Raw genomic sequence first — 12119 nt, 5'->3', positions numbered from 1 at the left:
GTATGAAGATCCACTATGAACGGGTCAAATGAAATAATGTTAGTATTGGTCTAAAAAGAAAATAAGAATGTAAGTGATAAATAGTATGTCACACCCCCAAAATCCCACCTGCGGAGTACTACCGCTTGGAGGCGTGACTGACCAGGATCCAGCCACCAATCATACTGAACAAGCATATAAACAGTTATAAAAGTTTAACCAATACGATTGGTGTTTCAAAACAAACAAGTTAAGTTGCAAGCGGAAGCATAAGTTAAAGTTATAACATAAGTTCAAATGTTTTCAAATTGAACATGGCGCGCAGCAAACTGTGTCCCACAACGACCCTCCTCCATGCAAGCTCCAGCTGAGTACCTATGGTCCTGCAAAGCATGTAGTAACGAGTCAACAACTAGTTGAGTGAGTTCACAGTTAGGTGTTCGTTTTAGTTGTTTCGAAAACAGTTTCCTTTAACTGGCATCCTGCCGTGGGGGTTACCCCATAGTTTAAAAACGTGACTTGTTCATTCCCAGTTACTCCGGCATTCCAGCCGTGGGGGCTACCCCATGTTAGTTATCAGGCATTTCGGCCGTGGGGGCTACCCCATGCGTACACTAGACTCGTTACCATATCGACTGCTGACTGTAGTCATGTTTATGTGCCCTGAAAATCATCAATGTCTATCATCATTGACGTGCCCCAGATCCATTAGTTCACGCCCGTCCTCTGCGGCACGGTGTGAGGTTTGTCAGACCTAAATAGCGCTATCTAACTAATGACCCGCTCGCCATTGGCCCGACGATTAAGTCGATATAAAAAGGAGGGACTTCGTGATAGAGTTTTGGTCTAGTACGAGTTATCCGTCCGTCCGGACGAGGAATCACATTCCTGAACCATAACTGTCCTACCCAAGGAGGACGAGGAATCCACGTTCCTTAACCCCGTTCCCAACCCAGGGAATCCCATGCTTTGTAAAGGGTGTGAACTCACCTTGGTTTGCTCGGTAGTAACACAGAAAGTCAATCAAATTGCAGGTAATCAATTAGGTCCTATCACAGATATTATTCGTATCAGATTCAAGCCAAGCAGTGCACGTATGTTCAACACGTATTGTACACAGGTCATAATCATGGCAACACGTTTAACATTAACAGTTCACAGTTAACAGTCAAACACAACCCAAAGTCTAAGTGTGAGGCCCTAACAGTTGGGCTCATGATAACAGGCCCAAACAACACGTCAACAGTAACACAGAAGTCCATAAGTCCGGCCCACTAACTTAGGCCCATAACTAAGCAAGCCCACTAAGGGGTCTCGAGTCGCAACCGGACTCGCAAACGTGGTTTCGAGCTGTGCTGTTATGTTGGTCATGGGTGGTTGCGAGTCGCAACCTGTGGTCTCGGTTCATCATGCTGTGGTTGCGAGTCGCAACAGGACTCGTAACCTCTGTCGCAACTGGCGGTCTCGACTTGTAATGTTGTGGTTGCGAGTCGCAACCAGGGGTTTCGACTCCCCAACAGTTGCTGATTCTGCACAGTTGTACTATCCAATAACATTCCAATTGCATGCACCCTATTTGTGTACTATCCACTTAAACATGTTTTCTTGTCTAAACATTCATGAATTCAGATCAAACAAGCAGGATTTCAAATATTTAACCCACATTCAAAGCATATTCAACAAGTTCTTCATGTTCTTCAAACATTCAAGCATATTCATAACATATTCCACCTTTGTTCAAGCATATATGCATTCTTCCTAATTATACACGAACGACTATCAAACACTTGGACTTAATACCACAATCCGGTTCTATACTTGACCGATAATATGACACACATATACCGATTTTTATGCTCAACAAGACTAGTGATTCGATCTTCACTTAAACACCAAGCACTATCCATCCGAAATCAAGCATATTAACCGGTTATCTCATTGTACACATTAGAATCATCATATACATCAAGAACATCATGTAAACACTAATATCCAAACACAATAAACGTCATCCTTTGTTCAACAAGTAGTTATTTCCTTTCAAGTAACATTTTTATCATAAACAATCATTTCATGTGCAACAACTTAGCAAACAACCCTAATGTCATAATCATCAATCCAAGCACAAACACAATAAGAATCACTAACCGGTTAAGAGGTAGGAAAGGTGAACTCCAAGTGTCGATTTCCAAGCTTGAGCCGAAATCCTAGTGCTAACCGATTGGGTCCGAAAATGATGTGTGTTTGTGCTCTTAGGGTTTTAGTGAGAGGGAAAGTATGAGAGTGTGGGTGTGTGTAGTCCAAGGAAATGGTGAGTGTGGTCATGAGTGTAGTATTTATACTAGTTCTTCATGATCCACCCAAAAGGGCTTACCAAAACCGGTTAGAGGAGGTCACGGCTCATTAGTCCTTACAAATTACTGTTTTACCTTGAGCTCAAAATTACGATGTTTTCATCGTTTTGCTTTTTCTTTCTAGCAAAACTATAGTACTATCCCACTAGTTCATTATATATAAACCATTCACTTAGATCAATTTTATAATAAACAAAAAATCCACAAACAATTATTAATAACAGTAACGTATCTACTTTATGACATACCATTAAAATTATTTTGAATGAAATTTATATTTAAAATATATCCAATAATAAAAATAAAATTATTTATATACACTATTATATGTAATATAATACATAATTTCAGTTATATGATAAACGTGTGTATTCTTGTATTAGGTATTTTTCTAGTATTCAATTTGTGTAATACACGGGTTATAATGATATTTTAGTATTACTAATTAGCACATGCTAATTTTTGTGAGGAATTCAAGTTAGTTGTGTGAACTGTCATACGATAATAAAAATACGTCTGTTATATGAAGTTTTTTTAACAAATTATATAATTATATCGGATCTCGTGTACAACCGCATGTAATACACGCGTCTATAATCTATATATATTAGTATAACCTGTTCCTTTAAGAAAACTATCAGTTTTATTTACATTACAGTTGACTTTCTTGTTCTTCGTATGCTGTTTTGTTTGGGCTGGCTGTCAAACTTTTATTATCTAGAAAGCCCAATAATACTTTTGGGTTTGAAGTATTTATAAACGGTGTACCTATCTACACACTCATTTCACTATTTACACACTAAAAAAAGGTGTTTTTTGTCCTTACATGCACACCCTGCAGTGTCGAACTGTGGCTAAAACGCGGCGTTTTGGTCCGGTTAACCAGACAAAGACTGATGGGTGTCTGACGGGTCTGTTGACCGGACCAAAACGCCGAGCTTTGGCCGCGTTTTGGTCCTGTCAACCAGACAAAAGAGAGAAAAGACTGACACCCGGTCTGGTTGACAGGACCAAAACGCGGCTAAAGCTCGGCGTTTTGGTCCGGACAACAGACCCGTCAGATACCCGTCAGTCTTTGTCTGATTAACCGGACCAAAACGCCGCGTTTTGATCACAGTTCGACACTGCAGAGTGTGCATGTAAGGATAAAAAACACCTTTTAACGGTGACTAGTGTGTAGATAGTTTAGCACTTTATAAATCTACTAGAAGTAACTCTAGTTGATACGAGCAAATCGTAAAATTTAAGATAAAGCTCTGCTACAAAAACGAATAAAAGGATTAAAATAAGCCATTGTTAGTCAACATTCAACAAACTACTGATTGCCTATCCACGTGCTTAGGCAGTAGTCAACATGTGCGGGGCAGTAGTGAGAATAATAATACATGTATAATATTTTTCTTATAGATCCATAAATGGTTTTAAGTTGAAACTATAACTATGACCACTGATTTGAGTTTTGAGTTTCTTGAATATTATTTGAGCTTCATTTTGTTGAATATTTCTTTTAATCATGACAGTTTTTATAAACTTATTTTATATACTTTTATTAAATGTATACATTACGTCACCATATGATATAAAAAAATAGATGATACATCAATAGATAAACAAGGATGTTTTTTTAGAATGACGACTTTTTTTTTTTTTTTTTTTTTTTTTTTTTTTTTTTGTAATAGGCTACCGCACTTCTCAAATTGGAGAGCCCTGTTGTCACACTCTGGTCAGACTATGTTGTCTTAACTAGGTTCACGCTGGCTTCAGAGTTTGGCTTTGGCAAACTCGGGCATTCCCTCGGGAAACCATACCGTCGGCTGCCAGTTTGACAATCGTTGTGCCACCACAAGAGCAGAACTCTCTGGCGTAACACACGGTGGGACGAAAACACGGATGGGCTCGGGATAGAGTCTGACACCTCTGCAAGGAGGCTAGACTCTATCCATCATTGCCTAATCCACTAAAGTGATACAAGTGAGAATTAAACTTGAATCTCCATTAGAAAACCCAAGCCTCTCGCCACAAATAGTGGAATAAACATTGATGGATGGTTTGTTGACACAATTTATCGAAATTTTAATGAGCTGGATTGTAAAAAGAAGTGGAGTATGAAATTTGTCACCGTATGATTCATTTGATTGAAAGTTAATTCTATTCCCATATTCCTATGGGGTGTAAGGATGGGGCTAAGGGAGATGAACTTATCGTGTAGAGTATGAGCCTCAATATATATATGTGATTGCATGTATATGTGTGTGTGGCCGGTATAAAGAAGAAACAGGCCCGACTTCAACGTTTAGGGGAGGACGGGGACGACCCAGGGGGGGGGGGGGCAGCCCGTCGCCGGCGCCGCTCCTCGACGCACCGGGAACGAGCCCCGTAGCGAGTAGTCTAAATTCTTATTCCCATATCCTTTTCACTTTATCTCTCTCTATATATCTGAGAGATAGAAAAGAGGGGTATGTGAATATTAACACCCGTTGTAAATTATAAAAGTTAGGATGTGGTGCCTGGTGGGGATGGAGGTGGCAAGTGCGGGTGGTGGTGGTAGTGTGGCACTGAAGATGGTGATGGTGAAAGGGGGAGATCTAGGTTCATTTGTTTGAATTATTTCGTTATTTTGGAAGTAAACTTAAATTTCTTTACTAGAAAGAATTTGACGAAATTTCTTTCAATTTTAAAGTTATCTTAAATTTCCAACCTTAACCTTAAAATGTATCTTCAATTAAGCTCCAATATTAATGAATTTTGTGAGAAAAAGAGTAAAGAATAAAATTCATATTTCAATTGCATTGAATTCTATCGAATTCTAATTAACCAAAGATTTTCTAAGTGTGAATAGGCATGTAAATGAACCGAACGAACATGAACATAGGCATGTTCGTGTTTGTTCGTTTAACTTTAACTTTAACTTTAACCGAACATGAACACGGACACGAACATATAATCGAACACATCTTTTTGTTCGTGTCCGTTCATTAAGAAATCGAGCAATAGTTTGGTTATGATTTTGTATAGCCAGTTTTTATGGTTCGATTATAATTACACGTGTATAAATTACCAAAACTAAAACCATCTTTATAAATTTTGTTTTTATAAATATGTATTGCAAGCACACTCGCGGACACACATATGTATTTAGTGGTGAATAAAAAAAATAGGGGAGACACAATACAGGTCAACTAAAAATGTGAGAGAAAAAAAAAATAAATATTGTTAAAATATCATAGCTCACTAAATACTTTAACATAGTTGAAAAATACCAAGTATCACAATTGGGAGTATCACAATTGGGAGTGGCGGATTCAGGGTCGGATTCCACTGGGTTCCTTTTGTTGTTTTTCACTAATTTTCATTATTTTTTTCCAAATCATAGAAGGTTTACACTAATTTTTTCTATTTTCTTCGAATCGAATGGGTTCCTAAGAACCCATAAAACCATGCTAAATCCGCCCCTGACAATTGGCAATTGGCAAATCTGAAAAAAAAAATCAACTAAAGAGGAGTGGGTCGTTTTCTAAAGCTATTGGCAAAATCAAAACCCAAAACAAAACATATGGCACCTACAATTATATATTATTTTTTTAAGAAAAGATACTTACGGAGTTACAAGGGTCGATGCAAAATGGTATGATGATGGAAGTGTGATAGCAATTAGGGTTAGAAACAAATGTTAGAATCGCAAGTTTCAAAAATCACGTTAAAAAAAGAATTGTTAACTGCTCATTTGTGGGTGGAGGTCGAGTTTTCGCGTATCTGGAGTGGCAAGGGGCTGACGGCGGTCGAGTAGTCGTCCTTGGCCACAGTAATGTGGAAAAAGTAGTTCAACTAAATAAACTAAAATAACCCTAAATTAAGACTCAAGTAATAAAAATTCTAGACTCTCTAACTTGACTGAATTACTCACCGGCAAGTGAACCGGCCGACTCTAGTAAAGAAAAGTAAGTCCGGATGTCGAACCCACAAGTACTCTAATTAATTACATTAACGACTGTATTTGGACTAGACACTGACACGACTTGACAATTGTTGTGTTTTAAGGGGGGTTTTACTAAAATCCTAAAATTGAAATTAAAATGAAATTAGACTATGAACGAACAAGAACTAAGGTTTAATTCAGATGAGATTAACGACTACCTAGGCTTGAATCCAGTTTAACTAGGAATGGACTTCTAACGACATAATTGTTGTATGGAGCCGAGATCGTAAAATACTAAACCTTAAGGTATTTCAATGCTAAGACTTCCCGGCCTTTCTCAGGAAGAAACCTAGGAAACCCTACAAGGCTGTTGTGTATACCGACTGTTAGACTTCCTCTCAGTCCTCTAACAACTCTAAAAGTGCCCTAATACGACTATCTACCTCTCAGCGCGACACTTTAAGGCAATTCTAGGTTCTAACTTGGTTTACTAGACACAAATGCAATTAGGGAACTAAAACCGACTTCTCTCAAAATCTATCTTAGCTATATATTGCACTGAGACCTAATAACTAACTCGAGCCTCTCAGCGACAAGTTAAACAGAATATTTAATTCTAATTGTATTTTAATTACTGTTTCTAAGGCTATTGGCCAATTTACCCAAAGATCACCCGAACCCGCAAGGATGCAAATAATCAACACAAATTTATTATGTGAAAGACATTCACCAAAATCTATGTGAAACAGTAAATAATCAAGGGGAAATGGACTGTATCACCCTAAACTATGCAAAATTGGCCGATACCACGCCCAACTTTCAAGTTGGCTCCCACCACCCCCAACTTAACATTTAGGTTGCTGTGTCACCCCTTCGTTAAATAATCACTAACTCAGTTTGTTTTTTAATCTTACGTGGCAAGGAACTTGTGAGGTGGACAGGCTACGTGGACTCACCATCATCTATCTCTATAAACATAAATAAAAACCCTAAATCACTTGTAGTTCAACCCAAACACACACAAATTGCAGAGAAAATCAATCGGAACTCCTACCACCACAACCACCTCCGTTACACACAACCCAACCGTCGCTGCCTCCTTTCAGATTGGAACGACGAACCCGAAAGAGAGAGAGATGGGAGAGAGGACATCACCGTTACTAGCCAAGATTGAAGCACAATCTCACTGGAGATTTGGACCAAGCCGTCGCCGCCTCCCTTCAGGTCTAAAGAAGAACCGGAGATTTGGACTTGAGAAGCCATGGTATGTTCTTGTTTTTATCATTGCCGGTGAGATCTGAAACGAGAATAGACCATAGGTTTACCATCTTAGTGCCGTATTCAATGGCTTGTTCGGTGTAAAAGGTGCCATTTTTGCATGTGATTCCTTGACAGATGACGCATGTGTTCTTGTCGACGAAGCCGGCTGGTGGCGGAGGAGCTGTGGCGAACGAACGCGACTGAGAGATCGGATTCGAAGACAATGATGATACAGAGGATGTGTGAGATGTGAGTTTTGAAGAGAGATTAGCGATGAATCTGGTTGTTTGACGAGACATCTTTGGTGCAGCTTTGAACATCTGTTTGGCGAAGACGATGATGATTTGAAAGTTGGGGTAATCAGACCTTAAAACCGGAGCGATCTTGTCGTCGCCGTCTTGCCGGATCCATGGATACTGACCGTCTCCTTCAAGGTAGAGAATTGTTTTATAAAGTGACTGTATGTATTGTGTTTTATATATATATTTATATTAATTACAATTAAAAAATGCCATGTCACCTTGCCACATCAGATAAAAAGCCACATCAGCAAAATAAACAAACTCAGTTAGTGATTTTTTAACGAAGGGGTGACAGTGACACCAAGTTGTCGAGTAGAGGGTGGTGGGAGCCAACTTGAAAGTTGGGCGTGGTATCGGCCAATTTTGCATAGTTTAGGGTGATACAATCCAGAATTTATTCTAGCTCTTTTTTACTTGTTCCAAGACTTGGTGTTTCATCATTGTAGCTCGTTTTCACTCCATTTTCATCAACTTTTAGTACCAAGACCTGGAAAAACACAATCTAATCAATAGCACGCAATTCTAACTAAAACGAAACTAGAAATAACGGAAATCTATACAAATTATACACGAATAAAGGATGTATTTTGCAATACATCAAATATCCCCACACTTACTCTTTTTTCGTCCTCGAAAAAGAATTGTGCAACGGAATCAGAGATAAACAATCACTTGGGTCAAAAATTATTTATATCTTATTAAAACCAATGCTTGCGTTAACCGTGATTGCGAATATACTTGTCCCTTTAAACCCGAATCCAATCCTAAACCCTTATCATGTGAATTTAATTTAAGTGCGGTCAATCCACCTAGGGTCTCACACTAGAATTTACAGTCCACCTACTCCCACCTCAATCTTATAGGACTAAAGGAACGATCACTGGACCAATTCCCAACCGTCTTATATCAAAACCAAGAGAGTTTACAATCAAATATTTTTTTTCCTTTTTCCATTTTTTTCGCTCTTCTTTTTTTTTTTTCATTCGTGAGGCTAGACGATGCTTTCCCTAACCAAGAGGCAATCCGGCTGTAGAGTCACTATCCCCAACCCAGACTACTTAAGCTTCGGTACTTTTTTTTCTCTCTTTGCACAGTCGATTTCACACACCCTAGCGGTAATCCGGTTGCAAAGTCACTATCCCCACCCAGACTACATAGGAATGCATTACTTTCATTTAGTTTCTAGCTCACTTTTTATTCTATTTTTTTCGCATGATCACAAACTCTAACAGTTTTAACTTATAACGGTGCCCCTTATACTATTATTGGTAGTTTTAATTTCCCATATCTCTGAGGCGAAAACCCACTAGCAGACCGACAATTAAGGTATATTAGCTCAAAGGGACTTAAAATCAAACCCGGGCTTATCCACATATCCCTAACTAGATGCAAGCTCGATTTATTATAATCTCATATTATTATTATTTAACCCAAGCAAAAATTCACCTTTTCTATCATTTTCCGTTTTATTTTGCAAACTTCTTTATTCAAAAGACATTTTCTGATTTTTCAATTTTTTTTCAATATAAGACTCATATTTACATGTATCCCATCCCCACACTTAAAGATTGCATTGTCCCTAATGCAAGAATGGAAATACGACACAACTACCGAAACAACTACTAAACTATTAACTAACTACTAAAGAAATAACGACTAACGACGAAATAAATAAATAAATTACAACAACAAAAAGGGAAACGACTTAGCTGATATGTGAGACTGTCAAAGTGCCAGTCATTTCCACATAAGCCCTCCAATTCGAAACGCGCTCAGCAAACAACTCTAACCTCGTACACGCGAACGAAAGCGGCTATAACAATCAACCTATCAATCATCAACAAAAACTACCAAAACATATCATCATATATCATCAAAATATTAGTAGTTCATCAGTTTCATCACATCAACCAACCCAACCTCCCTAACCAACCTGTTTAAAGTGTGTAAATATTAATACAGACCAACAATATGAGGATCAAAAATAGCATAAAATAAAAATAATCAGCAAAAGATATAATCGTCAGCTGTTTCTCTGCATCCTCATGCCATCCCCACACTACTCCTCGTCGCCGCTTCCAACTTCCTCCTCTTCTTCCATCTCTTCATCACTATCATCACTCGACTCAAATACCTGAAACTCGGGTTCCGGCTGCACATATCCGGATCCCTGACCTGCCTGCATACCAGAACTACTAGCACCACCTGTAGGATCATAGTGGCCCGGCATAGGAAACTGAACCGGGTCCACATAAGGATGAAAGAAATCTGGCACCCTCATGCTCATCTTATCCATCATGTATCTGATAGCCCCATCCTGCCTATCCTGACGATAATCCATCCTACAAAATCCCGCATCTATCCGCTCATAAAGTGAAGCCAAAGTGAGTGGATCCGGTGGCGCCTGGAGGCGTGGATACTGAGGAGCTGGTATCTCCTGTCTCTGTCTAGGAATCTGGCGAACTGGAGAATAGATAGCCTGCATCACATCATCTGCTGGATGACCCGTGGGTGGCATAACCTGAGGCCCCTGCCTCGCATCGACCCAAGTCACTGGCTCAGTCTGTCACACCCCCAAAATCCACCTGCGGAGTATCACCGCTTGGGAGCATGACTGACCAGGATCAAGCCACCAATCATATAGAACAATGTATATAGTTAAAGTAATAACAATTAAACCAAACCAAATCCATATGAAAGGTGTTTCCAAAACATAAGTAAGTTATCACTGTTTAGCGGAAGCGTATAAGTAAAACCCAATATAAATAAGTATGTAATGTCATAAAGTGTTCAACAAACAATCACGATCCAAGCCCACAACGACCAGCTCCTCCCTGTGCAAGCTCCATGTATCTAACGACCTGCAAGGCATGTAACAGAGGATCAACAACTAGTTGAGCGAGTTCACAGTTTATAGTTTAGTAATTGTAATAGTATGGTAAGCCTTGCGTTCGTTCATTAAGTCATGTATCGTAATAGTTCGTATCGCAGCCCTGTAGGCATGTATGCGAAGATTAGGGAAAGTTCTCAAGTATTCTAGACTAGGTATGTTTGTATCGCGGCCACCCGGCACCTGTGCGAAGTTTTAGTGTACAGTTCGCAGCCTTCCTAGGCATGTGTGCGAAGATTAGTCATATTATCGCAGCCAACCCTGGCATGTGTGCGAAGATCAGTCATATTATCGCAGCCAACCCCGGCGTGTGTGCGAAGATCAGTTCTATAAGCATCACTAGTCTAGCAGTATCTTAACCAATCACCTTCCTCACCCGAGGATCATATCATTACGTTCCATTATCTAGAGAAGTACAAATAAATAATCAATCCCATTCCCACCCTGGGAACCCCATGCCTTGGCTGTGTGAACTCACCTTGGTTTGCTCGGTATGCTATGCTCTAGGGTTTATCAAACGTCTAAGTCCGTTACACACGACCTAGGATATGTTGCACATGATATGGTGTAAGTGATTGCGTCAAATTAGGGTTTACAAGTCCTTGATTTTCATGCAACCGTGCTTTGTGTGTTTATTGTGTACATGCAAATATCACATAGGATGTTCACACATGCAGGATCATACAGTTGCCTTCAGTATTATACAATCACATATGGAGTCATACGGTTATATGCAGCAATTACAGTAACGTACGGTAATGTACAGACATCATACAATAAGTAGCATTCAGTAACATGCATACAGTGGTGATAGGATCATCATATTTCATTACCAACTCAGACAGTTCATCAACAAACGTCGGATCTTGTGTGCATACATTAAACTCAGACATCATATACAAGGCATAAACATTCGGACCAAGGGTCATGAAACTCGGACCAAGGTGCTGATTAGAAGGTTGGACTATATCAACATGTAATAAAAGTCGGACCTTAGGGAGTGTATCACAAAAATTCGGACCAAAGGGTTCCTTGTATAAATAGTCGGACCTAGTGTCCTTTCTATAAAAGTCACAAGTTTCCACTATTAAAGTTCGGACCTAAATACATGGTTTAAAAAGTCGGACATACTCCCCCCCCACTTAACATTCAAACTCGGACCTTATTTGTTAATAATATTCGGACTAAGCATGTGCATGATAAACTCGGATCATGTGATGTGTATAGAACTTCGGACTATCATTCAAGCCCAAAGGTCGGACCATATGATGATCTATAAAGTTCGGACTAGGGCTTCAAGCCCAAAACTCGGACATAGCGAGCATGAGACAAAGCTCGGACCACTTTCTTCCTTTAAAACTCGGACCTAATGTAATCTTCATAAAACTCGGTCTATATAACATCCATTAAGAAAATTC

The sequence above is a fragment of the Helianthus annuus genome, chromosome 13, assembly GCF_002127325.2.
Source record: "Helianthus annuus cultivar XRQ/B chromosome 13, HanXRQr2.0-SUNRISE, whole genome shotgun sequence".
In the NCBI taxonomy this organism is placed as follows: Eukaryota; Viridiplantae; Streptophyta; class Magnoliopsida; order Asterales; family Asteraceae; genus Helianthus; species Helianthus annuus.
This window is presented reverse-complemented; position numbering follows the sequence as displayed.